This window comes from Micromys minutus, assembly GCF_963924665.1.
Source record: "Micromys minutus genome assembly, chromosome: 15".
NCBI classification, from domain to species: domain Eukaryota; kingdom Metazoa; phylum Chordata; class Mammalia; order Rodentia; family Muridae; genus Micromys; species Micromys minutus.
The window spans coordinates 53,153,366-53,171,884 of NC_137984.1; positions in this window are offsets into that span (position 1 = coordinate 53,153,366).

Consider the following 18,519-nt stretch of genomic DNA (forward strand, 5'->3'; position numbering starts at 1 on the left):
CCTCTTTCCAACATCTCTTTTAGGGAACAGCAGAGCCATGGACTCCACACACCCAGGCTAGGCCTACTAGCTCTTTCTGTTGGAAAGAGATGTTTCTATTGGAAACTTCTAGTCCCAGAGGCTTTGACATTGTAAACATAAAAGCGCCTTGTGAACAGTAACTCCAGCTAGAGACTGCCAACCTGACCACCACTCAGTGATGTGGAGGATGCTGTGTGTAGCTGTTGCCCAACCTGATGACCCAGGATTATCTTCCATGGTGGCCTCTCCAGTCATCAAGCATTGCTGTGTCTCTCATGTACCAGGCCTCGAAGTGAAGACACACTTACTATGAAGAAAGAACAGGACACTGTGGAACAGGAAGTTTGCGCATAGCTAAGGAGGCTTCCAAACTAAGACCAGGCATGAGACCCAGCTTTGAAAGATAAACATCTGAGTGGAGGTGATGGAGTTCGAGGTCAGAACCGTGAACTACAGCCCGAATGCCTGAGACCCTCAATACCAACGGACAATGTTACCCAACTCCCAAGAACAAACAGCACTTTCAGGGGAAGTGCAGGCTTTGTGCATTGAGTGCCTACTATGCACAAGAAAAGAAATGAAGCTAAAATTATCTAGGTACATTTGCCTGGTACATTGTGCATGGAAACCTTGAGTCCAACAATGGAATGAGCTCTATCTAGTCTTGGCCATTAGAGACTAACACACGTTGAGCACCTGTTCAAATTGGGATTTGACAAACTGCTAAGGGGTTGATTTGATGACCCAGTGAGCAATTTGAATACCAAGGACATGGGCATCATTTCTGCCTGTAGTATTTGCAAGTTATTTTTGCTCCCAAGAAAGGAGTGCCAACCAAAACTGACACAAAGTATGGTCTTTTGAGGACGAGAAATACTTGTGTATTTCTCTTTGATGTCCTGTGAGATTATCTCAGCTAGAGCTGATGTTTCAGACAAGTTCCTTGCTGCTGGAAATAGAGTATACATCATCCACAAACTCAGTGAGGAAAAAACCAGAATTTTTAGTTTTTAAAAATTAAAATATATATATATATATATATATATACTCTGCACCTAACCACAAAGTTCAAAACAGTCCCCTAGAGTTGCAGTTATCTCCAGTTTTGAGTTGCCCAATACAGGTCCCAGGATTCAAACTTAGATCCTCTGCAAAAGCAGTGTACACGCTAAAGCCCTGAACCATATTTTTATCCATGATATTTTTTCTAAATTCAACTTCTAAATTATATTAATCACCTGACTATCAGAAACATGTTTTACCTGATTATCAGAAATGTACCTCTTTTTCCTCTGATTTTTCCCCAAAGATGGTATTAAACTTGACTGTCGTTATAGGGATGTTGAAGGGACCCCCACCCTGGAGTCCCGTGTGCACAAAGGTCACAAAGCGCCTCAGAAGAGAGACTGCCCAGAGAATGAAATGAGTTCTGGGCTCAGCACTGTTTGTAGCCCCTTCACTTTGTAAGACAATGTCTAGCAAAACTGTAAGACCTCCTTTCAGACAGTCACCCCTAGATCTTCCTTTCATCCCCTGAGGAGTATTTTATCCACTTAGATGCAGAAGATTGTCCTGGTTAGTTTTAACTGTCAACTTAATGAAGCCTAGAGTCCCCAAGAGGAGCATCTCGATTATTAATGAGTTTAGGAGGGCCCAGCCCACTGTGGGAGGCACCATTTCCTTAGCAGGGAGTTTTTGCACTGCAGGAAAAAGCAAGCTAAGTATAACTGGACCTGTGAGCCCACAAGCAAAGTCCTCTGTGGTGTCTTCTGTTTGCACTTCCCTGGCCTTGGCTGAAGTGAGGTCAGAGGAACTCACTTATATTAACATAGAATAACAAACAAGCCTGCCTTCAGGGCCCTGCTTGAGCCAGCATCCTGACTTCTGCAGCAATGAACTGTGATCTATAAGCTTAAAAGAGCCCTTTAGTCCCCTAAATTGCTTTTGTTCCTGGTATTTGTTACCAGGACAATGAAACCTTTTGATAGTCTTCTGCAGTGGAGCATCTTTGGTAGGAACATTTCACTGATGCATCCTCAGCAATGGAAAATGGACTAACACAGACTTGGTCCCATAGCTTGGAAATCATTAAGAATCTCATGTTGAGAATGTAGCCTGTGTGTGCCTGTTGTTTTCTTTCTTTCCCTCTGTCTCTCTGCATCATAGACAGAGCTAAGAGCAACCAAGTCATGAATACAAGCACCCCTGAGCAACACTAAAGACTTCAAAAATTTTTTAGCCGCATTCCTCTCCAGGAGGTACCAGCAGCATCTGCCACAATCCCCAGCACTGCAGAAACAGAGGTCTCAGGCCAGTCTGTGGGATCCAGATGGTACCTGCTCTCAAAGCACTAGGAAAACACTTTTAGGTTTAAGTGCCTTTCAAAGACACCACAAGGACTCCTTAGAATGACATCAGGGCAGCTCAGAAAGACAGGTAAGAAGGCCAAGGTACTGAGCTTCCTAAGAAGGATCAACCCGGTCCCTAAAGTTCAAAGTGGCATTTCTCACCCCAGCCCACCCCAACACGAACCTTCTCTGTGCAGTGTTCTCTGAAGACATCAGGGTCCATCCGGGACTTGGCCCTGAGCTCATCAAAGCCACACTGCATTGCCAAGTTTTGCGGACATTTGCACTGACCACTGCACTTTGCTGCAGTGACCCAGAAACATTCATCCTTCCCCACAAGTTCATGCTTAAGAAGAAGGGTCTGCAAAGACCAGCAGAGATTAGAAGATGAACGAAGGGAAGACATCATCCCTCCAAGGAATGGGTAAATGTGTAATCTACCCACTCTGTCTACACACGCAGCTCTCCTTATGGAGTGAAGGTTCAGAAGAGAGGAGCTCTGTGTTAAACCCCAAGGGAAATGGAAGGACCACAGGGCTTATTTGTGGACTCAGAGTGTTTACATTTTTCAGTAGAGCTGTGAGACCCCCCAAGGACTCAAGAATGTTGCTGACCTTCAAGCTGAGATAAAGGCATAGATGGGTCAACCCATCTATGGGCTCTTAGAGAAGTGCCTGCCCATTCCACAGTTAAGCAGTCTTTCCCCAAAGCAAGATATGCTTGAGTATTGGAAATACACAATGACCCCAAAACTGAACAACAGAAGTAACAATCGCTACTGCCAACCTGCATTAGTCTATACAATGTCATCAATGTTCACAAAAGCTACAAGGGTTCAAATAATGAGTATTTCATTTTTTTAGGTTAAAAGATGAAAGATTCTTCTGATATTCACCCAATGTAGTGTCAGATCTGGGATCCAAAACCAAAGCTCTATTTCTTCCCAGGGTTACAAGGCATTGTGTCTTACCTGTCTAATTGTCACCTGGATCTGGGCAAGAGAGTTTTATTATTTGCATTTAAAGGTAGAAAACAAAATTAAGACCCAAGGAGAGACTGAGCAGTAGATTAGAAGCCACAATGTTAGGCTTCACCTGGTGCTGAGCCCTTGGTGACTTTGGTCAGCAGGATTCACAGAAAGGAACACCTGAAGGTCTTATCCAAAACAATTAGGATTTTAAAGGGGGATGGAGGAGCAGAAACAGTTCCTTGAGCCATTGGTTTTGTGTGCTAACAGACAGAATTCCATGTAGAACAGGGAGTGGTTACTAATAACTTGGGAGAGACTAGAGATTACATAGGTTTGCTTTATTAATTAAGTGGCCCTGGATGCTATGTTAGTTGTGGAGGCCAGGAAATGCATGAGATTTATGTCTAATATCATCAGAAAAACCCAGAAGATGTGAGATTGAATGCCCTGTCTATCTCTGTGACAAGGTCTGGAATCCAGTTACTTACAAGTGACTTTTATAACAGTGCTTTCCCCAGCCACACACCAGCTGGCTGATGTGGGCTGGATATGGAGAGTCATTATAATGTAAAAAACTCGGAACCCACTCACTTTGCAGAAACCTGCCTCAGCAGTGTGTTCACTACAATCCAGCCCTTGCTTGCCAGCTCACTGTTAGCACCAAGTCCCTGCCTGCTCCAGCTGCTGCAGCCGCCACCCTCCCAGCTGAGCTGCTGATGCTGCTGGGGCCTGAAGTCCCCCTCCAGCTGGAAGCTGCCCTGGCTGACCCTCGGCTGCCCTGTCCGTGTCTGCTCTAGAGACTAGCCTCAGGGGTAATCCTGTCTTTAACACACCCCGCCTCTTCTCTTCCAGAGGTCACAGGAGACTGAGCCCTGAGTCCGCCATGTCTTAGAGAGATTTTAATGAAACAGCTTCTCTATTTATTTGTGTTGCAGCCTCTGTTGCCTGGGGCCAAGGCATGAGTGGGTCCCCAGGAGGGGCTGCTGAGGGTTGGGGGAGGGGGCTTTTACAGACCCGCATGCTTTCTTGCCAATCACCTAGCCTGAATACTGACCCTGGCCTGCACCAATCTGGTACAGGTTCCTGAAGCTAGAGGGTGGGTGGGAGTTGGGAAGGAAAAGGAGATAATAAACAGTTTGTCCCGCTTAAGACTCTGATTCTTACCAGAAGAGAAACAAAGGGTACTCAGCGTTGTGGGATCTGATTAATACAGCACCACTGGGCACACCCTGGGTTGAGGCTTTCCCCCACTCTGGCCCTCAGACTGCAGCAGCTGTAATAGCAGGTGTGACAAGGCGTCCTCTGTCCCCAGAGGGGCAACTCCCACCTGGCTTGCCAGTCTGCTCACCTACTAATGTGTTTAACTCATGCACATAAAAAACATACTTATTTTTGTGCACTGGCGTTTGGCCTTCGTATATATGTGTGTACCACATGTGAACCTGGTGCCCAAAAGAGGGCATCTTGAATATGAATGGCTTAACTTGAATTTAAAAGGAAAGAAAGCCAGATATGATAGCTCACAGGGATGATCCAGGCATGGGAAGATGTGGACAGAAAGATGGAGAATTCCAGATGTACCTGGCGAGTCTGCGGCTAGCCTCAGTCACATAGTGAGACTCTGTCTAAAACTAACAAAAGATGAACCGACTAAATAAATAAAAGAATAGAAAGGTTATGTCGGGGTAAAAGAGAAATGTTACTTTTTAAAAAAGGTTTGCTGGTCTGGGGAATGTGTCTACCAATTGGATATTTGCCCAACACCTAGGAGACCATGGGTTCCTTTTCCCAGAATGAGGAAAGGAGGTTTGGGGAAGGGAGACATTCACTCAGCTATAACTCTTCCCCCTTTTCAGTGTGACAGGAAAGCAGATGCTCCTCTGTGTGACTCCCTCAGTCAGGTTTCCAGCTCCTTCCCTAAAAGTTCCTGTGTCCCTTTTCCACCCTTGCCCCTGGGAACCTCTGCGCTGACTGCTGCTTGGCCTTCTGTGGACCATCCCAAGAGTGTGCTTTGGCAGCTGCTTGTTTTAGCCCTGAAATTCATCCCTGCCTGTGCTGTGGCCTGCCCCCCTCCCCAACCCCAGGATTGCCATATGGGATGTGGATGTAGCTTCCATAGCCTTTCATCAGGAGGTGATTTTTAGGTTATTCCCAGGGTTTAGCTGTCAAGAATACAGTTGGTATGAGCTTTTGTGAGGGCACACGTTTTTATTTCTTTGTGTGAATGTTCTGAAATGGAATGGCTGGCTCACTTGACAGGTATATGAGAAGGGTTTTGAGGAGAAACATTCAGAAAGGTCGCTGGGCAGTTTAAACAGGAGGTTGAATATTAGGTACTGAGTTTAATTAAAGAAGACTTCTCAGCTCCAGGCTCCCTTGTGACTCACCATCTCTAACCAGGTTTTGCAGCTAGCAACGCATGTTAATGTCTCAGTTATTCTAAACACAAGGGACAGGGTAAGACATCCACTAGATCACCACATAGCTCTTTGCTTGCTCACCAGCCTTGTGTTTCCTTTCTGTAAATACCTCAGAGAAATGCTGTGGATGATCTTTGTAGATGTATTTGATGTATATTAGTGTTTTGTTGGCATGTGTGTATGTGTCCATGTAGACAGCTTCCTCAGAGGTCAGAAGAGGACATCTAACATCTAACTCCTCAGACCTGGAGTTACAGAGGCTGGTAAGACACCATATGGATGCTGAGATCTTTCCAGTCCCCTGGTGTGGGTTTTAAAATGTACACCAGAATGTAGGGCACAGAGCAGCACACACACAACCTCTCTTGTCAGTTGTCACTTGGGTGCTGTGTGCCTGCGGTGTGCCAGGTGAGAAGGGCCCATTCCTCCCACAGAGCCCCTGGAAGGAGAGGCAATAGGCAAAATACAAGGGAGTCAGAGGAATGGTTCAGGAAGTGCATAGCCAGTGTATTAAGACTGCCCTTCAGTGTGTCTAACTTTAGCCCAGTTATTGATTGTGATTACCGGGAAGTGAAGGCCAGCCCCTCCCAACCTTCTTCAGTGGCAGAAAATCATTGTGTCCTGTATTTTCCTTTCAACTGCAAACATTTGCCTGGTGCCATTTAAAAATCACACTGCCATCGTAGGTACTGACGCTATCCATAGTCAACAAGAGCAAGGTGCTGCTGCTGTTCCCAGGTGTCACCGGAGTAACACTGGGATGAACACACATGACAGGCTGCTTCCTGCCAGAACTTTCCGATGAGAAGACCGTGAAGTAGCTAGGCACCATTTCTGCTGAGCTACATTCACCACTGTGATGGTGTCGGGCAAGGCTCATGCCACAAGCTGGGTGCTTTGTTCAATGGCACCAGCAGCCCTGGGGGTGCTGCTAGCTGTGGGGTATAAAATATGTTAAAGACCACTGAGGGAGAGAGTGTAGAGCAGCCAAAGGGCCAAAATCAGTCAGTCCCTCCCTGAAGCCACGTGGTTCCTGCCAGAGATCTGCAGAGGAAGCTGAGTGTGAAGAACCGGAGCATTCTGAGAGGCATGTGACAGGTCTTGGAGAATAACAAATGCTCCTGGAAATTAGAAAACCAACGCTGATGGGCTGCTTACAGGGTCCATTCCAGGAGCACGGGACAGACATCTTGGACTTGGGAGTCTCGGTTAGAGAGGGTGCAGGCAAAGGCAATGTGCTTGGAGGTTCACCTTGGGTCTTACTTCAGTGTCTGCTGCTCTCACTTATACAGCTTCTGAAAGCTGGACATCCTGCTCTGTCCTGTTGGCTATCAAAAGAAGACATTGGTTTTGCTTGGCTCCTGCTCCAGGATTTCTCTGGGGATCCAGTTTTTCCCATTTTTGTAAGGTTACACAATGGGCTCTCACCATACTTTCTACCTTCATAGCCAAGAGAAGTCTTCTCTGGTACAACTGTTCAGCCACTTTCCTTCTGTCAAGACTAGACTTGAGATGGTCATGTGACCTGGGTTGAACCAACAACAGACTTACTTAGATTTTAAATTGGGAATGCTAGGTGTGGTGGCATTGTGGGGGGCTATGATACTGGGTTGAGTTTCTCACTGTAAAACATGCTTTCTAGTATATTTTCAGAGGTGATCTTTCCTCTCAGAAGGCCTGGAGGGTAGAAGCAAGGGAGAAGCCCTTTATATCATGTACTTGGTTGACTTTAGGTCAGAGTCTATCATGGCTCAACCTAACTTTGTTAACTGTAAGGGCTTAAAGTGGGGCAATCTCATTTAAACAAAAGCTTTTAAGAACTGTCCGCTCCAGAAGACCCATCTGCCTACATATCTGACTTGCTCAGCCAGGCAGTTCCCCATGAGTGGTGTACTTGTATATGTGTGTGTGTGTGTGTGTGTGTGTGTGTGTGTGTGTGTGTGTGTGTGAGTGAGTGAGTGTTCATGTGTGTCCTTTTTTTTTTTGGCTGAATCATGACTCCTTACAATAGACACAGTCTTTAGAATATCACACAGTCTATTCTTTTCTCACATTATACTATAACTTCTAAACTCCAACCAGGCTCATTACCAACCTAGACTCTCAAAGGAAACAATGCATCCATCCACAAAAAGATTTGTGCATAGATATTCATAGCTGATTTATTAATTATTCAAGTCTTACAATTCAAGATAAAGACATGTGAACTAACTCTGGGCAATGAATCTGGATAGACATTTCTCTAAAGAAGATACACAAATGACCAATGAGCTCTGTCTTAGTTTCAGTTTTATTCCTATAAAGAGACTCCATGACCATGGCAACTCTTGTAGAGGAAATCACTGAATTGGGACTGGCTGACAGGTTCAGAGGTTTACCCATTATCATGGCAGGAAGCATGGCAGTCTATAGACAGGCATGGTCCTGGAGAGGCCTAGAGTTCTACATCTTGACCTGCAGACAGAAAAGGGGGCTTTCCCACTGTGCATGGTTAAGCATATATGAGACCTCAAGTCCTGTCTCCACAGTGACACATTTCCTCTAACAAGACCACACCTACTCTAACACCTCCTAACACCTCCTAACAGTGCCATTTCCTATGTGCATCTGGCGTCCAATTACATTCAAACTACCACAGCACCTAAAACACACCACTCAATATAAAATCAGAGCCAAAGTGGGAGACTCCATTGCTGAACAATCAAGCAACAGGCAAAGCAAGTATGGGAAAGGGTGTGAAGACACTGGGACATTTATCCCCTGCTACTGTGGATGCCAAATGGTACAGCTACTTAAGAAATCAGTCTGGTAGCTCCATCAGACTGTAAATATGGAGTTACATGTTTCAACAACTCCATTCCTTAGGGTTGTATGTCTAAGAGAAACAAAAGTACACACACACACACACACACACACACACACACACACACACACACACACCAAAACTGGCACTTTGTGTTTGTGGCAGCATTCATTCATAGAAGCTTAAAAATGGAATTATTCCCAAATGCTCACCAAGTGATAGCTGCATAAACAGCATCAGCTGTGCACAAGGGCATGTATGTATCTGCTGATGGGCCGTTATTCCAAAGCAGGATTGCATTATTGAGGTCTATACTGCATGAACTTTGAGAGCATTATGCTAAGAAGTCAGACATAAAGTCCATCTGTTGTTGTTCAGACAGATCCACGGAAACCAACAGTACTTCAGTGGTTCCCGGAGCCTGGGGTCTGAACATCCCATAGCATCTCTTCAGCCTGCACCAAGCAAGGTGGCTGTGGTGGCCTCACTGTTTCGTCCTGGGCTGTTTTCCCTCTCGCCGTGCCCCTGGCCGGTCAGGAGAAATTCCATCATTCCCTCCTGCACCTAGACTTCATTGTGGTTCAGATGATCTCTGCAGTTCCCCACTGTCCCCACACTTGCAGCACACAAGCCTGCTTCCCTCTCCACTCCATGATTCCCTGCAGCCTACAACTCAACATCTTAGCTCCTTTCTTACCCTGGCCTCCTCCCATTCCCCCCCACCCCACCCCCGGAACATCGAATCCTCGGCCTCCTCTACTCTTTCCCATGAACTGCCTGGAGCCACAGGAGACGAATCCAGGAAACCATATCACAGTCACGCTCTCCTACACTTTCTGAAAACCATCCAGTAAGACGCCACTCATGCCTCTTGCCCCAAATCTCCATCCTCCAGTTGGCCTCACAGGAGGCACGGTGCTCCCTGCCCTGCCACCCACAAGACACCCAATGTCAACTTCAGGCCTTCACGTGTATACACACACACACACACACACACACACACACACACACACAAGGAAGGAAGGGAGGGATGAAGGAAGGAAGAAGGAAGGGAGGAGAGAAGTGGATAGGTTCTGCAATGTGAGCATGCTTGATATCTGAGCACTGTCCAACACACAGGTGGCTTAGGTTCCAGGGTGTGAGTGTTTGTGCCCTCATCCCCAAGGCAGTGCCATAGGAAGATGGCCAGGCCACGAGCTCAGGGGCTATATGAACAGGAGCCATTCCCCTGGTTCTTGGGAACATTCTCAAGTGCCTTCTTTCGAGAGTGAAGCCAAACAAGAGGTCACACGGAACACGACATTACCAGCATGACTTGTCAGACTGCAGCCACCAATGATGTGTTTCTAGTGCTTATAAGACACCCAGACTTGTGGCAGCCTGAACAATTGGACAGTAGTACATTTGGCCTATTTTTACCACACTTAAAGCTAATTGTGCAGAGAATGACAAAGAACAAAGTCTTAAGAGACAAGAGACACCACTTCACTTCCATGAGTTTAAGCTCAAAGCATATTTACAGTGTGAAAAAAGTAAAGTTGGAGGTGTTTGTGTGGCCAGAGTTCTCCCAAATGATTAAGCTGGGTTCCCACATGAGCCAGACACCTGCTCTCAGGCTTGGACCAAGAGAATAGACACATTCTCAGGGGCTTCCAAAGAACAGCGACACGGGCTTCATCCCACTCACCGGAAGCCCCTACACTAGGCAAACATGTATGCACGGAGCACATGGAGCCAAGGGTTGCCTTGGCGCTGAGGAAAATGTTACAAAGTTGACTGTGGTTGTATAGTTGTCTCACTAAGTCCATTGAAATCTGAACGTTAAATGTGTGGAAACATCATAACTTAAGGCATTTCCCCTCTTAAATATCAGTGGGTTGACATCATATTCACTAAGTATGTATGGGTCTGGGCTTGCCCCTTGTGACCGACAGGATAGATTCGGACAGAGCTGAAGAGGGAGGGTCAGTGGGGTAGGAGGGCTGGGATAAGAAGGAAGGAAAGGAAGTGCAGACAGTTTCATCAGGGGAAGGTGTGGTCAGTTAGTGCTTGGTGAAGTCACCTTGGTGCCAGGAAGGTACTGAGTCACTCAAGGTCTAAGAGATGAGAAATGTTGGTGAGAGGCAGTGGGAGGTGGAACTTGGGCCTGCTTGGTGACCTGGGACCCTGGGGTCATAAGAATTGAGTCAAGGAACATTCTGGGATTAGATTGGAGAAACAGGAGAAGGAGTATGTCTTTACAAATTGGGATCCAAAGAAAAAGTCCTCAACAGCAGAGCCAAAACCTCTTGCCAGGAGGTGTGGAGAGTGCCTTTGCCTCTCTACTTTCAAGGAGGAACTCCTGCAGAGTTTATTAGTTTCCTCTTGCTGCTGTAACAAATCACCACAAACTTGAGCTTTGAAACAAAATACATTTGTTTTCTTGTATATCTGGAAGCCAGAGATCCAAAGTCAGTCTCTCTTAGGTAAAGCCAAAGTGTTAGCAGGCCTGGTTCCTTCTGGAGCCCTTCTGGGACAATCTGTCCCCTTGCTTTTGATGCTTCCAGCATTCCCTGGTTCATGGTTTTATCATTCCAAACTTCAGGGCACATTGCTTTTCCTCTGTTGTACTATAATTCCTTAGAGTCTTCATGTCACCTGGGGTGCGTGCGTGCGTGCGTGCGTGCGTGCGTGTGTGTGTGTGTGTGTGTGTGTGTATGTGAAAGGGAGAGACTGTAGATTGAACCAGGGGCTTGGTACACCCTTGCAAAGGATTTCCCACTGGACTATAACTTTAGCATGTGTTAACATTTACAAACTTGAGCTTTGAAACAAAATACATTTGTTTTCTTGTATATCTGGAAGCCAGAGATCCAAAGTCAGTCTCTCTTAGGTAAAGCCAAAGTGTTAGCAGGCCTGGTTCCTTCTGGAGCCCTTCTGGGACAATCTGTCCCCTTGCTTTTGATGCTTCCAGCATTCCCTGGTTCATGGTTTTATCATTCCAAACTTCAGGGCACATTGCTTTTCCTCTGTTGTACTATAATTCCTTAGAGTCTTCATGTCACCTGGGGTGCGTGCGTGCGTGCGTGCGTGCGTGCGTGTGTGTGTGTGTGTGTGTGTGTGTGTGTGTGTGTATGTGAAAGGGAGAGACTGTAGATTGAACCAGGGGCTTGGTACACCCTTGCAAAGGATTTCCCACTGGACTATAACTTTAGCATGTGTTAACATTTGGTCCTCAGTCTGCAGCAGGTACTAGGAGGCGGTAGAAATACTAAGAGTTCAGAAGTTAGGTCATCTTTTGTGTCCTTGAGGCAGATATTGGGATCCTCTCCTCTTCTCTAATCTCCCCTTTCCTGGGACCAATGAAGTAACTTCTCTGCCACTCACACCCTGATCCACGTGTGCCTCCGCACAAGCCCAGAACAATGGTGTCAACTAAGCTTGACCCGACACCTGAAACCACTGGCCACTATCTTTTCTCCTTTTAAGTTGTTTGCCTCAAGTATCTGTCACAGCTATGGGAGGCCACCCCAGTTTGTGTCAAGTCTCTGAGCCTTCTCATAAGAAAACTGCTAGTATTTAGGATTCTGACACCTTGCCATTAAGTTCCAAGAGTTGGCTTGCTGATGCACTGGGAGCCACTGCAGGGATCACTGGATGGCTCATTTGAAACTGCCCTGGTTAGGGATTTTTGTTTTTTCTTTGTTGTTGTTACCATTTTTATCAACTTGGCAAAGGATAGAGTCATCTGAAAAGAGGAACCTCAAATAAAAATGTCTCCCTCAGATGGACTTGTGGGCAAGGCTGTGGGCAGGTTCTTCACTGATGATTGACGTGGACAGGCCCTGCCCACTGTGGGCCTGGACACATGGTCCTGGGCTGGATAAGAAAGCAGGCTGAGCAACCCACGCAGAGCAAGCCGGTGAGTAGTGTTTCTCCCTGGCTTCTGCTTCAGCTCCTGTCTGGAGTTCCTCCTCTCACTCCCCTCAGGAGTGTGATTGGAGCGTGTGAGCCAATAAACCCTTCCGGCGGCTGTTGTTTTGGTCGAAGTCTTTACTGCAGCAGTATGAAACAAACTAAAGCTATGGGAGGGATGTGGGCATAGAAGCCAACACATAAGAACAAGCTCACATTAGAATTCTCGAGAAGCAGATCCAGCAGAAGATAGGTACTTAGAAAACAGATGGACAATAAAGCCTGGCTCTGGACTGCTAAGATGGCTCAGAACCAAGGTGCTCAGAACCTGAGTCTGATTCCCGGTCTCACGTGTTGGAAGGAGAGAACCAACTCCTTCAACTGTCTTCTGACCTTCACAGTGTGCCGAATGTTGCCTGTACACTTACACACAGAGACTCACACATGATGTAAGTACACAATACAAAAAGAAGATTTGTTCTGGTTGGGTGTATTTTATATGCTTTGTTGTATGTGCCCCTGGGTTCTGTCCTAAACAGGAGAGAAAGAACAAAAAGATTGTCTTGGGGTGATGAGAGCCAAAAAAAAAAACCTCAAGGTCCTACACTCTGAGGCCTGGGGACCAAGGTTGACCACTGATGTGTCTGTCTGAAGACCACCGGGCAGACAGAACAGATTTCCCTTTTTATCTGGCCTTTAGTTCTGTTAGGCTTTCAGAGACTGAGATGACGTCTACCTCCAGGGGGCAGGGCCTGCTCCTGGCCTTAGCATGCCCATTCTAGTGTTCATCTCATACAGACCCTGGGACACACACCAGAATGATTAGTGCAAATATCTGGGCACTCTGTAACCCCGGCTAGATGCCACATGAAAATCATTGTCACGGGAGCGGAGAGCAGGAATTTGCAAGGAAGGTGAAGAATTGATAGAAAAGGAGTGGTGTTGGGAAACTCAGAATCCGGGGGCTTCAAAGTGAGAACGTTCAAGATTAAAGTCTTCCGGTGCAGGAGAGTCTAATGGGAAATCAACCCTGCGGGCACACACGCCCTGCTGTGCAAAGAGAGCCTAAGGGAATGTATGCACACACGCCCTGCTGTGCAAGGAGAGCTTCAGGTCTTTATGGGACAATCCCATCAATCCAGGAGGCTGAAGCCACTCTCAAGCGCAGCCCCCAGTCAAGGTTGAGGACTTGATCCTGGAAGTGCAGTTCTGGGAGGAATATTCACTCGTAGAAGAAAATTGCACACTTGGCTCCTATGTGGGCCCGGCACCCACATCTTCTCTCCATTGGCGAGGACAGAGTAGATAATGAAAGCCAGCTGTCCAACTTCATACCAAGGCAAAGTCACATTAGTTTGCCGGTCCCTTCCAGGGTTAGATTACTTTCGTTTTTAGAGTCACATTTACTTCCCTAGGTTTACATCTCCACACCCATTTTCATTATTCCATCTTTCTTGGGCTTTCATGGCTTGTGTTGTCCCCATGCTTCTTACTTCTCCACGTCACCCTCTTTTAGGCCTGTCCATTACACACCCACCCTCCCGTATGACAGCATTTTGGTGGGAGGGGATGAGATGGATACTCTTCTGAGCAAGAAGCCAAGGCACGGGAGTGCCAAACAGCATTCCTGCCTCTTTGGAAAGGAGACGAGGAAGCCCAGAGAAGCCATAGCCCCAAACCAGTTCCTGCAAGAGAGACAGTTTTCATGAGCCCAGAGGCCAGCATCTCAGAGACATATTAGAGTCTGTCTTTATGAACGAAAATGATCTTTGTGCAGGCAGGTGGTATGGTTTAGGAGAACATTTTTATGTGCAATTTAGAGTTCGCTGTCTACACACAGCTCAGACTGAAATAATCAGTTTAATGTGTGTCTGCACCGTCATGTGGTCAAGCTTTAGGTGAGAGCAGATTTACACACAGAAATCAAAACGACTAGCAGGAGCCGTCTTCTGCTCCGTCCCATGACAATAAACGACCGCACAATGGACAGCTGCCAGCCCCGTTCTCCTTTTTCATTTCTTCCCGGAAAGCCCTTGCCATGGAAAGAAAATGAGTTTCTGAGGTGCTTGAGTGCATCTGTTGAGGAGAGATTTTTTTATCAGCCGGGGCATACGTAAACAAAGGCCACATAAACAGAGTCGCCTGGCAAGGGCCGAATGTCCCCCTCTTACCAGGCGGGCTGCCTTCAGTTGGAGTGTAAGGATGTTGTAGCGACCCTCAAGCATGCCTTCCAGTTCAGATGCCAGCTAAGGGGGACGCTGAAGACAAAGGCTGAGCTTCTGCAGCTTGTCACGGTGGGTTGCTTCTAAGAGAAAAGAGATAAGTTTGTCTGCCCAGAGAGCAAGACGGTAAAGAACAATGATGAGCTCACATTCAAACAGTTGATGTTATTTTGGGAAATGTAGCCTTCACATGAAGGAATTCGACAGAGGACTTGTTTTTAAAGGAAGAGTGTCCGTATATGAATCTATCGGGAGACAGAAGGGTCTAGGTCAGGCCTGGATGGAATCTTCTTCTAGGGTAACCTTCCAAATATGCCTGTGTCACCCTTTGGCTTCCACCCTGATGAGTCAACGTTGACTTGGCACAAGCAGCTATGTCGAGTCTGTTTCATACTCCACCCCCATCCCATCTGAGAATTTGGAGCTGGAGAAAGGAAACTTCCAGATTAAAGGGCAGTGCTGTAGCTCTAAATTAGAGTAATTGGGGACATCCCCTGCCAGAGTTTTAAAGAAAAGTATTGTTCTTCTACTTGTGATAAATTTAATTCAGAATTTTGAATGGAACCTACCCCATCCCCACCTAATAGATGAGAAGTTGGTGGAGGAGGAGGATGGGGAGGAGGAGGACAGGGAGGAGGATGGGGAGGAGGAGGAAGAGGAGGAGGATCCCGGTGGGTGAAGGCTGGAGTCCAACACATGTGTTCTCACTTATCGAGGGAGGTACTCGGTGTGAAGCAGGAGAATATCAGGGGTGAGAAGAACCAAGGAGATCAAATTATTTTTTCCATTTGTCTCAGAGGCGAAGCGGGACAAAAGGAAATAAAGAGGGGAGGAAAATCATTTCCTGATGTGGTGATCCTGTGTAACCTGGGGAAACAGCCAGGGGAACCTCGCTTCAGCAACGCCCAAGCCAGGGTGTCTGTCCCTCAGTTTCCCTGGGTGCAGGATGTAGTTTTGGATTTTGGGAGCCCCAGAGGTGACAAGAATTTGCACAGATGTGTCTTGTTGTCATTCCTCTGACGCTGTCCCTGACCAAGGTCCCAGCACAGCCGCCTGTGTCAATGTGAGGCCAGAGAGGAAAAAGTCCAGCGTTCAACCGACTGAGGGCAGGCCAGGTTCCCACTCACAGTGGATCTGCAAAGTGGCCCTTCTGCTTCCCTCTAGATGCTAACGAAGTGTTTAAATATCCCGTGGCCCTTGATCGAGATGCACAGCCAGTGACAGAGCTGAGGAGGCGAGAGGCACAGTCACCATCAGGCTTTGCCTTCCCCAGGGCTCCGTGGCACGTGAGCGGTGAAGGCAGAAGTGGCTTTGGTATTATACAGAGCCGGAGAATGTACTTAAAGGGCAGGAGTCAAAAGAACACACTGGAACACACTTGGGAGCTGGAACTTCGCCTTCCAGTCAGTAAGGTGAGGTAAACAGAGGTCTGCTGCAGCAGATGGGAGGGTATGTGCTCACGTGTGTGCTGTCTACAGGTGAGTCTCACGTGTGTGCTGTCTACAGGTGAGCGGTGAGGGAAATGGACAAAGCTGGTCAGAGACTCCGCAGAACAAGCCAGAACGCCCCATGGTCACTTTGGCTTCACAAGCACCCTCCTAATCCCGCCCCTTATGGTGGGGGCAGTACTTTTTGTCCCGATCTCAGTCCCACACCTCTTTCCAAACTCCACTCGGGTTCGTCTCCAGAGCAGGATCACTCACGAAGCCCCGAGTTCAGGGTCATCCAGATTTCCACACTCAGGACCTCATCTTAACCCTCCGGATTCCCAGAGCTCAGGGGGGACAGAACTACCCTAGCACAGAGGCCTCTGCAGTTTTGAAACAGGAGCCTCTCGCTGCTCTTTGAAGTTAAATGTGGTCCTGTTGGTTTTTTCTGATAATAAACAGGGTAAGAGAGAGGAAGGCAGATGGGGAAATCAGAGTGGAGAGGACAGGAGATGGTCTTAGGGAAGGAATCCCCCTGCCTCAGAAGAGCTCAGCCAGGGTTGTCATGGGTATCACAAGTGCAGTCTGGTGGGGTGTTTCCTCACCTGAGGTTCCCTCTTCTCAGATGGTGCTAGTTTGTGTCAAGTTGACAGGAAACTAGCCAACACAGAAGGGTCTGTGGGGAAAGGGTGGGCATCTACCAGGCCAGTTTTGGCTGCTAGAGTAACAGTGTCCTGTAATCTCCAGAGGTGCCCTAGCTGTGGGGACAGGGTCAGGGATGACCAAGAAGGTGGTAACCGGGGTAACAGTGGAGCGGGGGAGGTAAGATGCTACCACTCTATCTTAACAAAGATCCTAACTTGAGAAATGGCCCCAGGTGGCCACAGCAGTCAGTGTGACTTCAGAAATACACAGAGCGCAACAGCAACAGCTTCTGCTACATCCATTTCTCTATTGCTCTGGAAGCCACTGGGCTTCCTTATGGACAACACTTGACAGAAAGTGTGAGCAATGGTCTATCCGACCTTCACCCAGTGAGAAATTGGCACATCTAATTTCTTAACCCATGCCAGGATCTGCTCATAACTGTGAAGACTTTCCACACGGTATCCCCCACTAAAGGCTGCTTTTCACCCTTTGGTTTTTTACATTCAGACCAGGCCAGTGTGGAGAAAAATAAAGCACCTTTCGTAATGTCCCTGGATCAACCTTCCCAGTGGGCAGGGGCACTTTGATGATGACAAAGCCTTCTAGATCTGCATCTCCTTCTCTGCAGAGCCTCTGGAGATCTGCCAGCATAGGTGTTGGTTCCCAAATCCTCTTCTCCCTATTAGCAACTGTGAAGGGAGCAGAGGACCTATTGAGAATATTTGTGCCATGTGACTCTTTAGTGGCTGTAATTCCTAATAAGCATAATATTTCTAGAGAACACGAAATGTTCTTTTTCCACAGCCTGTTAATGTCATAGCAACCGGAAAGTGGAAAAAGCAAGTTGGGAGGGGGCAGGAGGTGTCCCCAGGGCACCACAGGGCAGAAACAAAAGCAGGCGACAAGGAGGGAGCTCTAGAAGAAAAGACGGATGTGGCAAGCCAAAAGAGCAGACATTAAGACCCAGTGGAGTCCTCCCCAGCCTCGTCCAAGCAAGTTGGTCCTTTTTGCCTCTAGACCTTACTGAAGCAAAAAAGTCTATGGATTGACCAGACAGTGCTGGGGGTGGAACTCAGGGCCTTTTGCATGTTCGGAGAAGCCTTCTACAGCCCCACCCCCAGCCTCACAGCAGCAAGCTTACTTCCTGCTCCCTGCCATCCTGAGGGCCTGCAAATCCCAGAGTGTGGACGCCCGGCTAGGAAAGCTGTGTGAAGGAAGCATTTGCCTTGCGGAGTGGGCACCGAACAAAAGGCTAAGCTCTTCAGAACACCACTTCCTAGGTGGAGTTTTACCTGCTAGGACGTTTAAGAAACAAAAGAAGCAACAAGGCAGGGGTGGGGTGCAATGTGGTTGTCTATTCCAGATCCACTGTTGTGTTTTATAAGGAAAAAGACTCAGGAATATTTGGCATGGTGTCCTATGGTCCGGGCGGGCAAAGGGGGGAGTTACTGAGGCATCCCTTCTCCCTGAGGTACCAGCCACATGACTAGTATAGAATAGAATAGAGTTTAATTAGGGCACGGGGGGGGGGGGTTGAGGGAGTAGAGACAGAAAAGGGCGGGGGGTGGGAATGGGGGAGAAGGGACAGAGGGAAAAGAGAGCAAGAGAGAGGAGGGGGCAAGCCGCCCCTTTTACAATGAGTCTTGCCTATGTGGCTGTTGCCGGGTAACGGTGGGGCGGAGACTAGAAGAAATGCTAATAACTCCTCTTAGCTATTTACAGCTTGAGGGCCCAGAAGCCAGGGTTCAGAAGATGGGGCTGGGGAG